Source organism: Periplaneta americana, chromosome 6 (genome assembly GCF_040183065.1).
Source record: "Periplaneta americana isolate PAMFEO1 chromosome 6, P.americana_PAMFEO1_priV1, whole genome shotgun sequence".
NCBI lineage: Eukaryota > Metazoa > Arthropoda > Insecta > Blattodea > Blattidae > Periplaneta > Periplaneta americana.
Genome location: NC_091122.1, coordinates 169,361,162 through 169,381,228, shown reverse-complemented (window position 1 = coordinate 169,381,228; position 20,067 = coordinate 169,361,162). Strand labels below are relative to the sequence as shown.

At 36.5% G+C, this 20,067-nt stretch overlaps 1 protein-coding gene across 4 annotated transcripts in view; it reads left to right on the top strand.

Annotated features, from left to right (window-relative positions):
- klar (klarsicht) overlaps positions 1–20,067 on the top strand; it is a 1,308,544-nt gene that overhangs the window by 105,941 nt on the left and 1,182,536 nt on the right. The window contains exon 1 of one of the 4 annotated variants that reach the window (XM_069829506.1): positions 3,847–4,027. The exons of the other annotated variants lie outside the window; for them this stretch is intronic. The gene's annotated coding sequence lies outside the window, so the exon portion shown is untranslated. Of the gene's footprint in view, positions 1–3,846; positions 4,028–20,067 lie in introns of those variants that run through there. 4 annotated transcript variants of the gene reach the window in all.

Genomic DNA, 20,067 nt, shown 5'->3' with positions numbered 1-20,067 from the left:
TTTCTTTTCTGTTTGAAATATACGAGTGACAGATTGTGCAAATAAAATATACATTATTATTAATATTAATAGATATGTTAGGTACATTTATATATATTTCTTTCAATTTCTTGCCTTAATACACAAACATTCTTATATTTTAGAAGGCTCTATCGTGTTCAGCAGTATCAAATAACATAACCTATAATTATATTATGTTTATAACAACCATTAATTATTAATGGATATGATAGATACATTCATAAATGTTCAATTAACTGTATTACTAAACGAAAATTGTCGTTTTATAAAGCTTTATTATGTTTAGCAGTATCAAACACCATAACATGATAACAACTTGGAGAACAGTCAACCTTCTTCTTATTTGCACAAAAAAACCAGTGTCTCCAACAGAGTGTAATACGGAAAGTCGCCAAAAAAGTAGTTGTAAAGTCGCTAGATTTCTCATTATAAACAAAGAAAGATTAAATTTTGTCACTATAGGGTGCTAAAAAGGTCGCTAAATCCCTATTTAAGCAATATAAAAGTTAAAAGAAATTGTTGTTGAAAAAGAGTTAAAGTCACTAGATTGGCAACACTGAACAAACCTGTGTAACATGGTCCGCGCATCACGTATTTCACCTGTTTATGCGATATTGCCAAATCCTTTTCACGTGAACTTAGATTGCATTTGAACCAAGGTAATTTGATCGCAGAAAAGTTTTATACAATAGAAGAAGTGTCTGAACTCGGTTCACTTTTCGATCTTCGATCAAAGTTGATCTTTAGTCAGGGAGTTTTATACAATCGGGCCTAAAAGAGATGTTTGAGAGAAACTAGCGCTGAGCTAGTTCTGGTGATGTGAAAATGATTGAATTTGTAGACGTTTTTTTGTGGAGATGAATTTGGAAGGTTAACTCTTAAATTTACAGAGTATCCTATAGGATACAACAGGTTAATAGGCTATATGCTCTAATTTTAATAGAACAATAGAAAAAAATTGGTAGGAAAATTTATTGAAAATGCAAATACAGCTTGTGAAGATATTTCCTTTCACTTATACATGATTGTCACACTTGAGATCGAATTCGGCGTAGCTCAGTTGTCAGAGCGCTTGGTACGTAGAACTAAGGACCCGGGTTCGATCCCCGCCGCCGGAGCGAATTTTTCTCCTCAAATATTAAGTGTCAACATTACAGAGATTATTTTGTAGGACAAATTAATAAATCCATAATATTCTCATAGCTAGAAATGCATCATAACTGTGGAATCCCGGCCAAATAAGTCACTCAACTGAGTGCGCTCCTAGTATAATGGCAGTTGACACTAGACATATACGTCAACATATATGCCTAACTTGGAGTCAGGCCACGAAGGAAAACACTGAAGGAGGAAGATTCGATCCGGTACTGTGGATTGAATTCGGCGTAGCTCAGTGGTCAGAGCGCTTGTTACGTAGAACCAAGGACCCGGGTTCGATCCCCGCCGCCGGAGCGAATTTTTCTCCTCAAATATTAAGTGTCAACATTACAGAGATTATTTTGTAGGACAAATTAATAAATCCATAATATTCTCATAGCTAGCAATGCATCATAACTGTGGAATCCCGGCCAAATAAGTCACTCAACTGAGTGCGCTCCTAGTATAATGGCAGTTGACACTAGACATATACGTCAACATATATGCCTAACTTGGAGTCAGGCCACGAAGGAAAACACTGAAGGAGGAAGATTCGATCCGGTACTGTGGATTGAATTCGGCGTAGCTCAGTGGTCAGAGCGCTTGGTACGTAGAACCAAGGACCCGGGTTCGATCCCCGGCGCCGGAGCGAATTTTTCTCCTCAAATATTAATTTGAAAATTGTGCATAATCAAATCATTCATCAAATATTTGAACCATGGTCTGTAATGCGTAATTTAAACTTTTAATGCGACATTTAAAAAGTCACGTGGGGTTTCTTGTGTAGGAAATTTGTATACGTCTGCATACCGATGGCGCGGTGCTCCCACTAAAGCAGTAACCTACTGTTCCCGTTTGTCAAAACCGCGAGCTTCAATGCATTCGTAAATACTACGTCCAACACTAATGTCTTATTAATTTCTTGGAGGAGATGTAAGAAGTAGCTTCAATGTAAAGAGGCGATTAGTACCAGCACTTGCCTGGATAACCACGACAACCCACCTGTGTCTCTTTATTGTAAACGCTTTGTTGACTTTCTTGCCGATCCGTGCTTATTCCAGCCAGCTGTTCGAAGTACAAAACGTGATCCCTGACTACCAATGCGTCATCGACTGCTGTGCCCATCAGGGGACTTCGATAAACCAGTTTTATAATCTCGGATTACATGCCTCATGACTAAAAGCAGACTGTTTTCTTACTTATGTCAGGGTTTAGCCTGTGTTTTTTTTTAATCTCATACAAGACTCAAACGTGGCGGGAATGTCAAGAGGTGGGATTACCATAACGACAAGCTTCTATGTTAGATTTGAAAACATTGTCAGGATTGGAATACTCGAGAGTGTATTTCTGGCGACTTAGACTCCGTTGTATGAACACGGAATAAAGTCCTGTTAAAATTAATTCCATGATTACGCGAGAAATGTGTTGTAATAGTGCTTTATTTGGAGGATATCTTCAGAATAAGCTATTTCATGCTTTAAGTCGCTGTTAAATTTTTATCTATGATCCGTCCCAGGAATCTGTAGAGTAGAAAGACGAAACAACTGTTTGCGGGTGTTTCGTCCACTACCTTTTGTCCACAATTTGTTTCGTCCATTATCTTTCGTCCACTCACTTTCGTCCATGTCCTCTTGTCCACAACTGAATGGTCCATAGAATTTTTGTCTATCCATTCATTTTGTCCACACCTTTTATGTCCATGACCTTTCGTCCATTTTAGAATACATATTTCTGTTTCCCATCTACAATTACAGCAGAAGGAATTGTCATCATTGTCGTCTGTTTCTTAGATAGGTTTCATTTTCCTTTGGATATTAAAAAGTATGAATATATAACGTGTTTGAAACGATCTGCCTGTCTGTCCTATGTAGAAGTTGTTGCAGGTGTTACAAAGAACACATCACAGCCATAATAAAATTACAAAACACCTCCACATATGCAGAACACATCACAAATGCTAACCACACCCACAGAGACATCAACACAGACATGGAAATACTACACATCCAACCAAAAAGCCAGAAACTAAACACACTAGAACAATATGAAATGTACAGACACACAAAAACACACCCCAACGAAATTCTCAACACACAACTCAACTTCAAAACACACACACTCTTTGACTCTACACTATACGACAGGAACACACCCTCACAGGAAACAGAACAAGTGGCGCCAAGACCAACAACGACCAATTCTGAAGATGACCCATAAATAGGTCGAAACATGTAAACGAGGTATGTTGAAATTTAACACAGGAAATTCTTACCATACATATTCCGCAGTGATACAGTGTTAAAAGTTGTGTAATAAGATGTATAATATTTTAATGTCAGAAATCTGACAAGACTTGCGGAGTTAGAACCCAGTCCCTTCAATGACAGTCTCTTAGTAAACTGACGGAACTCACGATGTCATGGTAAGTGGTTACTTTTATCACATGTGTTGATATTTTTATGGGACTTGCGATCACGATAAAAGTTTTCGTATTGCAGGTGTTTAGCAGGTGAACTCAAGAACACCGTAACATAAGGAACATCGCTCCGAGATGCTTGAGCGTTGTATACCTCTAATCGTTAGTCCATCGGATTCCAGAAAGACAGTTGCTTCGTTCCCAGATAAGATAAAGAAGCCATCTTTGCGTGCTGAGAAGTGATAGGAAGAGCTTCAAGTACAGGCCAAGTAACTAGTGCGTGTCCAAGAAGCGAGTGTTACAAGCTGTGAAAATAGTTTCCATATATTTGTTTGCGTCTAATTTAATATCACAACTTTGATAAACACCTTTCTAATATTTACAGTGACTGAATATTGTGTTTCAAGGGAATTTTACTATCGTTACTTAACACATCAAATCCTTTCTCATTGGGTGAGTAAAAATAATGATTGTACTCTGTGTAACATGATATTATGTTATCGATTTGTATTACAGCAAGAAAACTACGTAAGAAATGCGTATCTTTGCGAAAGTAAAGCTCTGTGACTTTAATTTACAATTCCAAGTCCTAGGACTGTAGTCGTTTGTTTTAATTTGTCCGCTGACACCTGTCGATAGAAATTCGTTTCATTCTTCACAAAAAGTAAAGTGAAACTCGAAAATTAGCAGTTTATATGAATACATGGAGTTATTAAAAATCAGGATAATTTTGAGATAGCTAAAACTGTAAAAAAAAAAAAAAATTGTGCTCAGCATGCTGGCTTCCAGATCTGGAGGTCTCAGGTTCGATTACCGTGCTGGGCTCTTGGGGAATATTTTTTTGAAAAAGTAAAGTTTTCTGGGTGTCTAGAGTCCGGAAATTTGTATGAATGTGACTGTGATTGCGAGTGTACCGGGTTATCAATTAATCAATCAATCTTTGAAATATAAAATACGATATATCAGGACTGTCGCAGGGCACAGAACTGAACACACGTTTCAATATCAGGTTGTTGACGAAGAATGCCTTCAATTAGGAGAAAGCAGTGTGCTAGTGTGTTAACGGTTAATAAAATAAACAAATATATTCATTTTTAAAGAGGCAGTTTAAAGGGCTTATCTCCAGAGACAACCTCCTCCCCCTATATAGTTTTAAGGAGCAAGTTTTATACTTATTTTTTAAAACAGAAAATTTAAAATCGGATTTTTAACCCCTAATCACTACCTAATTCCCTTAAAGGCTACACTCGTATTTCTAATTTTTTTTTGTATTTGTTTATATCATTGTGATATCGTGATCTAATATCATTGTGATCTAATGTCATTGTGATATTGTGATCTAATGTCATTGTGATCTAATATCATTGTGATATTGTGATCTAATGTCATTGTGATCTAATATTGTGATCTAATGCCATTGTGATGTTGTGATCTAATGTCATTGTGATATTGTGATCTAATGCCATTGTGATATTGTGATCTAATGTCATTGTGATATTGTGATCTAATGTCATTGTGATCTAATGCCATTGTGATATTGTGATCTAGTGGCATTGTGATATTGTGATCTAATGTCATTGTGATATTGTAATCTAATGTCATTGTGATCTAATGCCATTGTGATATTGTGATCTAATGTATTATGATATTGTGATCTAATGTCATTGTGATCTAATGCCATTGTGATATTGTGATCTAATGTCATTGCGATATTGTGATATAATGTCATTGTGGTCTAATGTCATTGTGATATTGTGATCTAATGTCATTGTGAACTAACAGTGAGCGCTATTTGAAGGGAGATTTCCACATGAGCTCGTTAATAGTTTCCATATTAGTGCAAAAATGATTGAACCACCTCCTCTGTAGATGATAAAGAACTGGATTAGGAACATAAATCGTTCGCTGAATGAGTTAATAGAAGGGGAATGAACAGATGGTTGAACCGGTAAGTGCACGAAAGTAGTTTAAAAGTGGATAAATGGACGGAAGAGCTTTACCAATGCCTATTATACGTATTTTTTCGACTTAAATGTAAATATAGCCTTCTGCTATCTATTACTGAACTGAATTATTTTTCAGTCGATTTAACGACGCAGTATCAACTACTACATTATTAGCGTCTGTGAAATTAGTTATTGCGAGATGGTACTTGGCAAGATGAGGCCGAGAATTCCTCTGTGATTACCTGACATTTGTCTTACAGTTATCAACATTAGTAGAATCTAAATGTTTCACATCTGCTAGTCTAAAGCATAGCATTAATTTTGGCTCTCGGTTGCTAAATTACACCCAGAATATCTAACATGTAACCCACTAAAATATAACAAGAAAATTAGAAACGTGTTAATGTCTTCAATTTGATTAAATAAATTTATAGCCTATGTGTATGAATTAATCAGCCTATATTATATTTGTATTCTATAATTTTGGAATTTATTTATTTTTTTTTATAAATTGTCCTACTTTATTCACGTACGATATTATTCTTCTCTATGTTAATATTATATTATATAAATTCATTGCCGCTGTTATTTTAAATTTATTTCCTATTTTATTTTATTTCATTTTCTATATTCCTCTTATATTAATATAGGCCTATTATATTATATAATTTCAGTGTAGCTGTAATTTTAATTTTAGTTCCTATTTTATTTTATTTTATATTCTCTTATAGGCCTATTAATATTATATCTGAACTGCGACCGAACACGAGCGCTGCTCATTCGGTCCTCAAATTTTGTTAATATTATTACTGTATCTCCTTTTTTATATTGATCGTATTATTTTATTTATATTTCAATAGTTGTAATTATATTCTGTATTCTGTATATTTAAATTTGAATAAATAAATAAATAAGTTAGGGAAATCCTCGGAAAAGCCCGTTCAAGTAATCAGCCGAAGCGGAAATCGAAATATGGATCAGAAGGTAACCGCGCTACCGCCTGAGCTACACCCAGTGGATAACTGAATTGTTGGGCAGAAGTATAGATCAGCATTATATCTAGAGGGGATAAATGGATTATCGATTTGTTCATTATAGTCTACACGTGTTGCGTTATACTCTGAACGTGAAGCTTACCTTGCACCCAGTGGATCTTGATTTAGTAGGACGAGTGTTTTTGTGGAATTTTATCACAGCGGTTGAGTGATGGAGCTCGTAACATTGAGCTATACATCATCCTACCGCTCTACTTCGGAGGGAAGTCAATTATAAATTCATGTTCGGAAAGTGAAAGCAACGGATGACAGCTCTAATTATGTGTAACTCGATACAGTTTTTAGTTATCTCGTTCTTTACTCAAGCAATTTAGCGTTGTGCTTTTATAGCCTTATTAAATCGTTTTCTGTTTTAGCGTATCATAAAATGAGACCTTTTTTTATCAATGTTTAAAAGTTCTCTTAAAGTACGTGACTCCATTTATTTCAGATTATAATACTATTAAATTTATATTGCGATGTAATGGCAATTTCGTCTTGCCTTTTCTAACTTCTCGATTCTGTTACAAACGTAACATACGTGTATTGCATACAATTTTTTGCACGGTCATATTTTTAGAATTACTAGGCTATATTATAATTTTTACTATTCTTTTACATTGGAAATATAGACCAAATTTATATTGCAAGGATTTTGCTTCTTGTTTAATTGTAGACCAACAGGTAACTAAGTAACCCCAGGAAGAGACTTTGTTGATTCTCCAAAATTTTAGTCATTGTAGTTATACTTTCAAGAGGGTATTGCCACAGTCTAGTATATACAGTCACGAAGTTTGAGTTGTGAGGGTGCTAGAAACAATAGACTGTTCCCGTACTGTTTCGAATTGTCTGTAATGAGGCGATATTAGCGATCCTAGTTGTTAGCAACTATCTAGGGATGCATATTTACTACGTATTGAACTTCGTGACTGTGTATACTATAGTCCCGTCGCTCTAATTTCCGGCAGCCAATCATGTTACAGGTCGGCTACATTTCAACGTGTTCGTCTTGTGATTCGCTGATGAAGAAGTTATGCATTTCCTAAGACTCGATAAATACTTCATATAATCGCCCGCCATTTTGGCTCTTTCGTTGGCATTCGCAGAAAGCACACGAGGACGTTATTTGCCGCTCAATTATTTGCTGAATTACACCGCATTTGATTCATTATCATAGGAGTTACGAAATGATAATGTTTAACGGTGTGGCAAATAGATCCCTCGTCTGGTAGCTCGGCAACAAAAGAACAAAAATGGCGAACGATACTACCTACCTAGATTTTATAGAGCCTTGACTTCCTAAGACGTAAGCAAAGAGGAAGAGTCACGCCTGGAATAACAGCGTCGCGACTATAGACTGTGGTATTACTTACTTTCAGATGACTTTTAAAGAGTTCATTGCCGTCCTCACATAAGCCCACCATCGCGGTCCCTATCCTAAGCAAGATTAATCCAGCCTCTAGCATCATATCCCATCTCCCTCAAATCCATTTTAATATTATCTCCCCATCTATGTCTCGGCTTCCCAAACGTCTTTTTCCCTCACCTCTTCCAACTAACTTTATAAGCATTTCTGGATTCGTCCATGCGTACTACATGCCCTGCCGTACTACATCTCAAATGTCTGCGGCCTGCGTGGCTGTTGTTCATCTGCACAGGTGGTTTTGGGTCCAAGGAATATACACCGACGCTCTGGAGTGAACAAGGCTCTAAAATCAGCTACAAGAGTCGGTCCGGTTTTTTTTTTTGCCACTACTGCAGGCCTACAATACTCACTCACTCACTCACTCACTCACTCACTCACTCAATACTGTACACTATGACCGTAAGGCGACTTTGACTGCATATGCTGCCTTGGGTGGAAGTGAAGTACATTAAAAAATTCAGGTACAATAAAAATTTAAATAAAAATAAAATGGTGTCCCTGTATATATCGGTACTCAAGATTGCATGTGTTAATAGTATTTTTAACAGTCTGTACTTGAGACAGTAGAACATATCCCATCGCACTCACGGTTCCACGATATGTGTTATCGTTGTTTTGATAAGAAAACATGGAAGACAAAACAGCTCTCCCCCCTTACCCCTGACCGCATTTGTTCTTTTAGGCACAGTAAACGTCCATTGCTAAATATGTAATCTAGGCGGATCTGTGATAAAGTATGATGAAATGTCTCATCGTATCTCTCTAATGTAACACACATCCAAATATCACATCTTCTCTAAAATATAGGAAGTGTCAGCACTTTGAATATAACAACGAAACATGATGTACATTTATAATTGAGTCGCTTAGAATCAAACTACACTTTCTCCAAATTATGAAATATGGAATTAAGACAGCCGTGGCGAAAATGTGATCGTGCGCCTAGCCACTGTGTAATCTGCAACGTGCATAGCACCTATGGAGGGAGGCGGACACCCGAAGGGGAAGTGAAGCAACTGTCTGACTTATTAACGGATTTTGATTTTCCTTAGCATGCGTCAAGCACTTAAATATCATTTTATACAGTATAAGGTTATAAATTAATGTTTAGTACGTGTAACGAAGAAAGAAATGAATAAGATTTATATAGGGCACATTATCACAACCTAAAATTAACTGTTTTCAGAATGTCTCTGCGACAGAGTTTCAAAATCAGGAATTATGTCACTTACTGCCAGTCGTAGTTGATCACGAAGGTATTTGTCTGTCAGTCGTGATCTAAATTTGGTTTTTACTATTTTCATTGTTGAAAATAATTTTTCACAAACGTAAGTTGTAGCGAACATGGCTTCAACAGAGCAAGCGAAAAAAAGAAGCTTCGGATATTTATTTTTTGGCAAAGATTTGAAAAGTTCAACATTTGTCAAGTCCTTCGTATAGCTTTAAATTGAAGATCTAACCGCTTTATTTGTACATCTGTTGAAAAAGGATCGACGTACAGAGATGATGATGATGATGATGATAATAATAATAATAATAATAATAATAATGACACATTTTAATGTTTCATAAGTGACATGTAGTATAATGCCGTTTTGTTTTATACAACCGTTTTCTCGTAATACTTGTGAACAAATTATACATTTAATATTCGCATCATATTGGCAGCAAAAAAATGCGTTTTCCCATCCTACTTGAAGCTTTCGTTTTTGTATAGGTACATGGTTTCGAGAGAGACATTGCGACGATACGCCTCTCGCAGGTCAGAGACAAATAGAAATGGAGTGAGAGGGTGGAGGTTGGGGAGGTAGGAAGCAAGAGAAATTCATAGCTATCATTGCGAGTCACAATGTGCTCACATTTTCGCCACGGCTGCTCTAATGTAAGACACATCCAAATATCACAACTTCTCTATAATATAGGAAGTGTCAGCAGTTTGAATATGACAACGAAACATGATGTACATTTATAATTGAGTGACTTAGAATCAAACTGCACTTTCTCCAAATTATGAAATATTGAATTAAGGTATGTTTCAGTGCAGAATTTTGCAGGGAATGTGACTCGTTTGGAGCCAAATTGGAATTTGGAGTCTAACTGCACTAGTTTTTCGTCTTTTCTGACAAAATAGTGGAGTTTGATTCTAGACAACTCAATAACGTTACATAACTATATGTTATGTTATAATACATATTCATATTGAACGCAATTGACCTTGTAGTTATTTCTAAACCGGATGACTTTACGATATGCATTTTACTTTTAAATAGTCACAATAAAACATGGCCCGCGGGCATAGCTTGATTGCTTGATTGTGTGTACCCAGCAGCTATTATAAAAGGATTGTCGGCACTTGGTTTCGTTTTTACGTCAGTTACGCAACACACATCAAACTGTGTTTACATTCATCAGGATGCATCCGCTCTCATACTTTGAAGATTAACTTCCTCGAAATTCAAATTTCACTACGTGTGTTGAGTGCTTGAGTTTGCCTTAATAATTGTGCTTATATAATAACCTTACTGTCACGATTGTTGTAGGCTTAATAATGTTGATCAGCCTCAGCTTATGGTGACTTCATACGCATGTTTGACAGCCAGAAACTGGTACGCATAAGGTGTAGCTTAAATTTGTGACTGACACAAACCGCAGCTGCGTTTGTTACGTGACATGTCGGATAATGTGACGTGATGACATTACGCAAAAACTGTACAGTTAGTTACCTTGCTGCTTCCATAACATGAAGTCAGCTATAGATGTTGTTAACCTTGATGCAAACCAGGTTCCTGACGTCGTTACATAAGAACAGGTAAATATTATTGCAATTGTTAAGTCACCGGTCTTTATGACCCATCAGGTGCAGTGGGAGTGGCCTTCTCTTCAGAAATTGACGTTATGCATATAGTTAGTGAATTATACTAGATTACCTTATAACATTTTGTGCAAAGTTTTTAACAATCTGCATGTAACTACAAATTTAATATCTGATAATAAGAGAGAAAACAGATCCAGAAATAAGAATCGACAAAACAGCCTTCAGATCCTAAAGTAACAATCGACAAAACAGCCTCCAGATTCTGAAGTAACAATCGACAAAATAGCCTCCAGATCCTGAAGTAGCAATCGAGAAAATAGCATCCATATCCTGAACTAACAATCCAGAAAATAGCATGCAGATCCTGAAATAACAGTCGACATAATAGCATCCAGATTCTAAACTATTAATTGAGAAAAATAGCATCCAGATCCTGAAGTAACAATCGAGAAAACAACCTCCAAATCCTAAAGTAACAATCGAGAAAATAGCCTCCAGATCGTGAAGTAACAATCGACAAAACAGCCTCCAGATCCTGAAGTAGGAATCGAGAAAATATCATCCAGATCCTGAAATAACAATCGACAAAATAGTATCCAGATACTAAACTAACAATCGAGAAAAATGACATACAGATCCTGAAGTAGCAATCGAGAAAACAGTTTCCACATCCTAAAGTAACAATCGAGAAAATAGCCTCCAGATCGTGAAGTAACAATCGACAAAACAGCCCCCAGATCCTGAAGTAGCAATCGAGAAAATAGCATCCAGATCCTGAATTAACAATCCAGAAAGTAGCATCCAGATCATGAAATAACAATCGACATAATAGCATCCAGATCCTAAACTATCAATCGAGAAAAATAGCATCCAGATCCTGAAGTAACAATAGAGAAAACAGCCTCCAAATCCTAAAGTAACAATCCAGAAAGTAGCCTCCAGATCGTGAAGTAACAATCGACAAAACAGCATCCAGATCCTGAAATAACAATCGACAAAATAGCATTCAGATCCTAAACTAACAATCGAGAAAAATAACATCCAGATCCTGAAGTAACAATCGAGAAAATAGGAACTAGGTACTGGAGTAATAATCGATGAAACAGGTTCCAGATCCTGAAGTAACAATCGAGAAATAGATCCCAGATCCTGGAGTAACAATAGAGAAACAGATCCCAGATCCTGAAGTAACAATAGAGAAACAGCTTCCAGATCCTGAAGTAACAATTGAGAAAATAGCCTCCAGATCGTGAAGTAACAATCGAGAAAATAGGATCTAGGTACTGAAGTAATAATCGAGGAAACAGCTTCCAGATCCTGAAGTAACAATCGAGAAACAGATCCCAGATCCTGAAGTAACAATAGAGAAACAGCTTACAGATCCTAAAGTAACAATCGAGAAAATAGCCTCCACATCGTGAAATAACAATCGAGAAAATAGGATCTAGATACTGAAGTAATAATCGAGGAAACAGCTTCCAGATCCTGAAGTAACAATCGAGTAACAGATCCCAGATCCTGGAGTAACAATAGAGAAACAGATCCCAGATCCTGGAGTAACAATAGATAAACAGCTTCCAGATCCTGAAGTATCAATCGAGAAACTGATCCCAGATCCTGGAGTAACAATAGAGAAACAGATCCCAGATCCTGAAGTAACAATCGAGAAACAGGTTCCAGATCCTGAAGTAACAATCGAGAAACAGCTTCCAGATCCTGAAGTAACAATCGAGAAACAGATCCCACATCCTAGAGTAACAATCGAGAAAACAGCCTCCTGATTCTGAACTAACAATTGAGAAAACAGCCTTAATATCCTGAAATGACAATGGAGAAAACAGCCTTCAAATCCTAAGATAACAATCAATGCGCGTTCGCACATATGCAGTAGCTTTAAGACTTTGTTTTGGTTAGTAATAGAATTTTTCGCAGGGAGCTGATGTTTTATATCGTATATTATCTTCAGCATTTGTTTGTTCTGTATGTCCTCGTTTACACTTCTCATCGTAGATCCAGCAACAATGACAAATATCATGCCTTGCTTCTCTGTTCTCCTCCTTAGTAGTACCTATATTTAATGATAAGTTTTTGTTTGAATAAGCGCACGATGTGGCAACCTGGCGCCCTGGATTCGCGCATCCTTGAGTGGAGGATAATAAATGAAATAATTTGCAATGCTCTTGAGTTCTTCCTGCCACAGACGGACATAAATATCGCAGGCGTGGTGTTATGCAGAAACAATGACTCGTAGCTATGGGCAAAGTCTTATATGGGTGAGATCACATCGTGCAAAGGACGTTGGAGCGTTGAATGGAGCCGCTATGTAAAGCTGCTACACGTCTGAAAGTGGTCAGAAAAATAAGAACACGAGACCGTCGCAAAAAGAGGAGCTCACTGCGGAAGTGCAGACATTCTAATGTCTGTGTCGTCCAGGCGGGTTTGTGCAAGAGTGATTTATTATTCAGGGATCAGTTTTAATATTTACACATGTGACAGACAGATTATGAAGTAAGGAGACGGAGGAAAGGTACTTGGCATGAAAACTACAACCAGTGGTGGTTCCTGTATTAACATCTTGATCAATCCCGCGGATAAAAATCTCAAGCTTTGTTGTATCAGTAATGTCACTGCTGTCATCAAGAGCCAGTGAATAATATACGATTTTTCTTGCTTCTTTTTTAAACGTTCCTCTTGAATACAATCAGGAATTTTCTAAATTCTTCTCTCGATACTTGGTCGAGGAATTCGTAGTTTTTTCAAAATTAAAAACTTCTTATGGACAGGTTATTTAAGCTATTTTAATCATTACTCTTTTGAGAAATTCTGTTCTAAGCATATAAAAGACTTTAGAGTACGAGATATTTCAAACCTCATTAGGTAGCTGACTTCCTTACATTTATTTATGTCATCTTTCTCTTCCTGGCTATAATTTAAGACAAGTCAATTTCTGGCGTTTAACAGTTCGTTGGCGCATAATATTGAAACAGTTTTTCCACAATATTATTATTAAATGAATAACTAATAAATAGTTACCCTCATCTAAAAATTAAGAAGATTAAAACTTAGATAAAACTTAATAATTTTATCCTTCTTGGGAGAAGATCTAAAATTATCAATATTCATGCCCGTACAGAAGAATTATAGAAACACATACTTAGTGGTCAGTAGTAGTAGTAGTAGTAGTAGTAATAATAATAATAATAATAATAATAATAATAATAATACATTATTCCGCATGGCAATTAATGTTTCTATTTACTCCTAATTGAATCGTTGAGCAAAGTAAACATATTACATTTTGTCCGACAGAACAACAAAGAAGTTCTCCTTCTCATTCTATATGAAACCACTTCTTACTGCTTTTAGAGACAGAGTTTGTAGAGCGACATGATACCGCCACTGCTTGCCTTCAGTACGTGAATGAAACACACAGCAACGTACAGGAAATTTCTCGTACACGTTTGAATGTCTGTGATTACACGGTGTAATCACGACACTCCCTTTTGTCACCGCTGGTTTAGAGACAGGTATGTACAGTGTTTGTACTCACCCTGTTGTTCTCTGTCTACCAATCACTGAGTTCATCGTTTTGTAGTGGTTACATCGTCTAGAAAGGGGCGGGCACAGAAGACCAATAATGTAATACACAGTAAGCACAAACGTATAAAATGACCTTTGATTGGCTAATAGTTTTTACTCCCATTTATGGAAAATGAAGGGACTCCACTGCACCTGCATTGTCCGGTATTCTCCTTAACATTTTGTCCTCTTGAAGGCGAACCGATGTCAGTCTTTTGTACTACATCAGCGATGGATGAAGTCGAAGTTACCACCTCTTATGATGAAACATTGTTACAAAAGAACAAAAATGTGCATTTGTAATAAAGAGGTGATTTATATATCAATATCATGTTGCTGACTGTAAGCTATTATTATCCCAACCGCATAGGTCTTTATACTCTGTTATGTGAAACTTGCATGAACCGGATCTGTATAATCGACGCATATTACAATAATTATCAGCTGCAATCGAAGCATTTCCTTATGAAAATATGGTCACTCACTCTCACGTTATAGAATAATTTGTCTCTAGATGACTTCATTGATGCCTAGTGCTGATAGGAAGAGAAAGCGTGTTAGTAATCAGGGAGACTTTTCTTAGAAATACTACAAGTTTCAATTCCCGACAAAACTGAGGATGGCGAGTTCGATTACCGACGAAGTCGTTGATTTTTCAGTTGAATGATGTTAGAATTTATAAAACAGTTATATTACCGGTTGTTCTGTATGGTTGTGAAGCTTGGACTCTCACTTTGAGAGAGGAACATAGATTAAGGGTGTTTGAGAATAAGGTTCTTAGGAAAATATGTGGGGCTAAGAGGGATGAAGTTACAAGAGAATGGAGAAAGTTACACAGCGCAGAACTGCACGCATTGTATTCTTCACCTGACATAATTAGGAACTTAAAATCCAGACGTTTGAGATGGGCAAGGCATGTAGCATGTATGGGCGAATCCAGAAATGCATATAGTGTGTTAGTTGGGAGGCTGGAGGGAAAAAGACCTTTAGGGAGGCCGAGACATATGGGAGGATAATATCAATATGGATTTGAAGGAGGTGGAATATGATGATAGAGACTGGATTAATCTTGCATAGGATAGGGACCGATGGTGGGCTTATGTGAGGGCGGTAATGAACCTGCGGGTTCCTTAAAAACCATTTGTTGTAAGTATTGTATTATTATTATTATTATTATTATTATTATTATTATTGTCGTCCACCGCTGTGGAGTAAGTGTTACGCAGGACTTCTGAGGTATGCGCGCTGAGAGGTCCTGGGTTCGATTTTCAGTACCGGAAGGAATTTTCTCCAATAATAGGTATCTACATGTTGACTTTATAGGCCTATAGGTAGTGTTGATTATTCAATGAGGACAGCGATGCCTCATATATGAATATATTGTCTGGTTGAGGTTTTGTCGCGTTTTCCCTCAACCCATTAAGAGCAAATGCTGGGTAACTTGTAGCGCTGGAAGCTGGACTCATTTCGCTGGCATTATCACCTCCACATACTGTACTCGGACGCTAAATAACCATGGAGTTGATAAAGCGTCATAAATTAGGACAGTTAAATTATTATTGCTGTTATTATCATAATCATCATCATACTTAAATTACTGTCACTGAATTTCATTACAGTAAAAAGCAAACAATATTTTAAAGCGTAATGTACATTTTTTTTATTAACAGTTTCCAAAACCAGAGTTACGTTTGTGTATAGCATACCTGCACAAACAGCGCTCAACGAGCGCGCGCGCTCTTTCGGAGCGGGAGAGCGGTGTTTACCGCTCGCCGAAACGGAGAGGAAGATACGTCAGAATGACATAGACTTGCTATAGACAGAGGAGAGGGAAACGACCACTCAGTTATCTAGTGGAGTGCAGTGTGTAAGCCTATTCTCAGTAACTGTCTCACGTTGCTTATCTACTGCTACAGTATAGTATGGAGGAATCTAAAAGACGGAATATAACATTTAACATTTCACGATTTACAGCTCGAACTTATTGATCTTCAATGTGACCTAAGGGCCAAAGATCGTTTGAATAATACTACTAGCCTGGTTGAGTTTTACAAGACTAAACATTAGCAATAATATCCACGACTACACAGGCTGGCTGTGAAAATGATTGCTATGTTTGGCTCAACATTTATATTTGTGAACAACTGTTTTCTATAATAAACTTTAATAAAGGCAGACATCGAACATCTGTAACTTATGTTTCATTACGATCAGTAGGCTACTGTTCCTTTCAGCTGCCAACAGCATAAAACCTCGTTTTGATGTACTGATAAATAAAAATATAACAAAATGATATTGTACATTTAAGTAGCTATAGAATTTCTATTACTTCTGTAAAAGAAATATTTCTTTATTAATTAATAATAGTCCAAGATAGTTTTTCAAACATTGAACGGGAATTTATTTCATAAGTACTCGTTAGTAGTTTCTTTTGTGTACATGTTGTACGAGATCATCCCTTCTTCCAGTCCACCCTTAATACAGAGCGCAGCTAATATCTGCATTCCGCTCATGAGCTGTGAGCCGGCTCGGAGAGCGCAAACCTTGTGCAGGTCTGGTTTATAGCATCACTCTATGAGCACTAAACTTTTCATATTAATTTGTAAACACAAAATACAGAGGTCCATCGCTGTAGAGTAACGGTTAGCAAGCCTGACCGTGAAACAAGCGGCCCGGGTTCAAATCCTGGTTGGGAAAAGTTACCTGGTTGAGGTTTTTTTCGTGTTTTTCCCTCAACCCATTAAGACCAAATGCTGGGTAACTTTCGACGCTGGACCCTGGACTCATTTCACCGGAATTATCACCTTCATCTCATTCAGATAACCTAGATAATCATGACAGTTGATAAAGCGTGGTGAAATAACCAATAAAAAACTAGAGAGCTATCTTGTTTCTGATTGCAGCGTTTGAACATACACTATCCTTTGATCGATATATTCTCAGATTTCGGTTCGCTCCACCATTTACATTATAGACTAATGTATTTCAAAGATTATAAAAAAAACCTCTTTAGTCCAGTTAAATTGAGAATTGCAGTTTCAGTTTTCCCGTGTTTTGTAAAGTCTTCACCTTAAAAACACACACACACAGTCTATAGAAGATTTCAAGTGAAATTAAACACATCCAGTCGTTTCAAAATAAAGTCCTACGAATTTCACTCAGTTATCCTTGGTTTGTCCGTAAAAGCCAACTACACAGAGAAACCGGTATTGACACAATCAAACAGTTTGTTCATTCACAAGCAAAGAAGTTCTAGAAAATGTTCCAGGCGCCATCCACTACTCTCTCGGAAGGAAGTCCACATTTTCCACCAGAATCAAGAGCCGACTTCCAATGGACCTCATATTATAATCAAAATTTGTCATCACACCAATCTATGTATATAATTATTGATTAACAATTATTTTTGTTCATTGAGGATCCCAATCTAGGCTGCCCTCAATTCAGTGTCGTGTATTGTACTTATATTTTATTTAGAAATGATCTGTATAGCGCTAAATGCGCTAATCGATCAATACATTATTTTTAAAAAGTTAAAAAAGTATTGAGGTTATGGGAGTATTCCATCAAATGATCAGTTTCCATAGAAACGCCTACCTACCACATAGCTTGTACAATGTATTAGGCAAGGCCCGTAAAACCAATGCTTTTTTCTTAACGTGGAATCTTTTATATGAGGCGTCTAGAATCAAAACCCGCCAAGTCCATCGAAGAAAAAAAATGAGATAAAGTTATTTTTCTGTGTATCTTCGCATGGCCAATCCGATGCTGGCATTATTTTTCTGCAATATCGGCTGGATTCCTCTGAAAATGCTGGACAAAAGTTAGGGTTAGTTTCAATATCCGCTAGATCCAACTGAATTTCGGCCATTGTTAGTTTCAAAAACCTCCAAGTCCCTTTCTGCCAATCAGGTTGTGAGACTGCTTTACCCAGCATTCCTCAGCTGTGCGATGTTGATTTATTATTTGTGTGGTTAAGCTCTTGTTAAACCTTATTAAGTTTAATTTCTACTCTAAAAATATTTATTGAAATGGTGGATAGAATGAGCAGTGAGTTACAAAAATGTTCACAAAGAAAAGCTTCTGTAAAAACACTAAATAGGGAGAAATGGAAAACAGAAATGAAAAGGAAATAAAGGTAGGGGATGTGTGGTTGAAATTATATTTTCGTCACATAGAAAACATAATATGATGAAAATAAATATTATGTACAGTATTAAATTATTATAACATACTGTAGGCCTATTCTTACCAATTAATAATTAATTACATAATTTTGTCGGTACTTCTCTTGTGCCCTCCTGCTATACCAGCTTGTAATCATGCTGTTGGCAGTAAATGGAAATCCAACAGTTTAAGTTTGTTGGACATAAAGAAGTTCCATTCCGTTTTCTACTCTTCATCAGATAATCAGCAATAAGACAATTTTATTACTGCACAAAATAAAAATACAACAATGATTGGAATGTGCTCTAAATGGCTACTCACTGAAGCACATCTAACTATTAAAAAAGTGTAAGTAAAAGTGTAATTGGAGGAAGAGGAATGTGACAATATTGTGTAAAATTTGTATGAACTTAAAAAGTGTAACATATATTCAAATTTATACTGCTGTTATGTTTAAAGCATGTGCATAATCCTACTTCATGTCTGGGTTTCATTGCCTACATAATTTCTAAGGTTTAAGTTAGAATGTTTTCCTTTTTGACTCATTTTTATGCTTAGAACTAATTCTCTTACTTTCAAAAGCCTCCAAATACACTTTTCAGTTTCAAAATCAGTTAGGTGCTAATTTAACCTCACGAATTATTAGTTTCAATGAAGGGGCAATCCTGTAATTTGTTTGAACGTATCTAATGATAATAAAATACTTGATAAAAGCATTGTTTATATCCCAAGAATGTTTATTTATATGGAAACAGTTTTTTCCATTTTCCCACAAATTTTGTTTTATGGACTTGGAGGGTTTTGAATCTAGACGCCTCATATACTTCCGTACATCGGATTGAACTCGTCTGTGCACCTGGTGCCACTTTTCCACACGTAACTCATTTCCTCCACGTCGAATGATGCGCTCAATTGTAGACTTACAGCAGCCGAAGGCTACGTGTGACGTCACATGAAAATATTTTCATTCAGGTTTTTTGTAACCAGAGGGCCTAGAAACAAAATTTATTCGATAATTGCTACAAGAAGAAGCGACCAGAAATGAGATAATAGCACGTGTTGTTACATGGCCGTCACATCCGACCGCCACTCCTGAGAAACTTCTTTTATTATCATTATTATTGAATGCTGCATTTAGTAGTTCAGTGATGTAAGAGACTAGAAGAAGTGGGGGAGCAACTCTGAAGGAAGGTGAACCACTAAATTAAAAGAAAACAATAACAGTTCCTGGAAATTAAGTAAGATAAGTGTTTAAATATGAACAATGGTACGTTTGTAGCAGTACTGAAGTTGTAAGGGCGTTAATTTGTCTTGCTGAAACTTCTACTGTAGTAAAATTTGAAGTTAAAATTATAAAACGGGTTGAATTCAGAGTCTATACAATACTTGACCTACTATTCTTACATGTCTTTAGTGTGTTACGGATAATAATGTATTACAGATTTTGTAAACAATCAGGTACCATGGTAACCTTTTGGCAGCAATATCTTTATCTACAAATAGTGGCGCTAGGGTTTTGTTCCTCG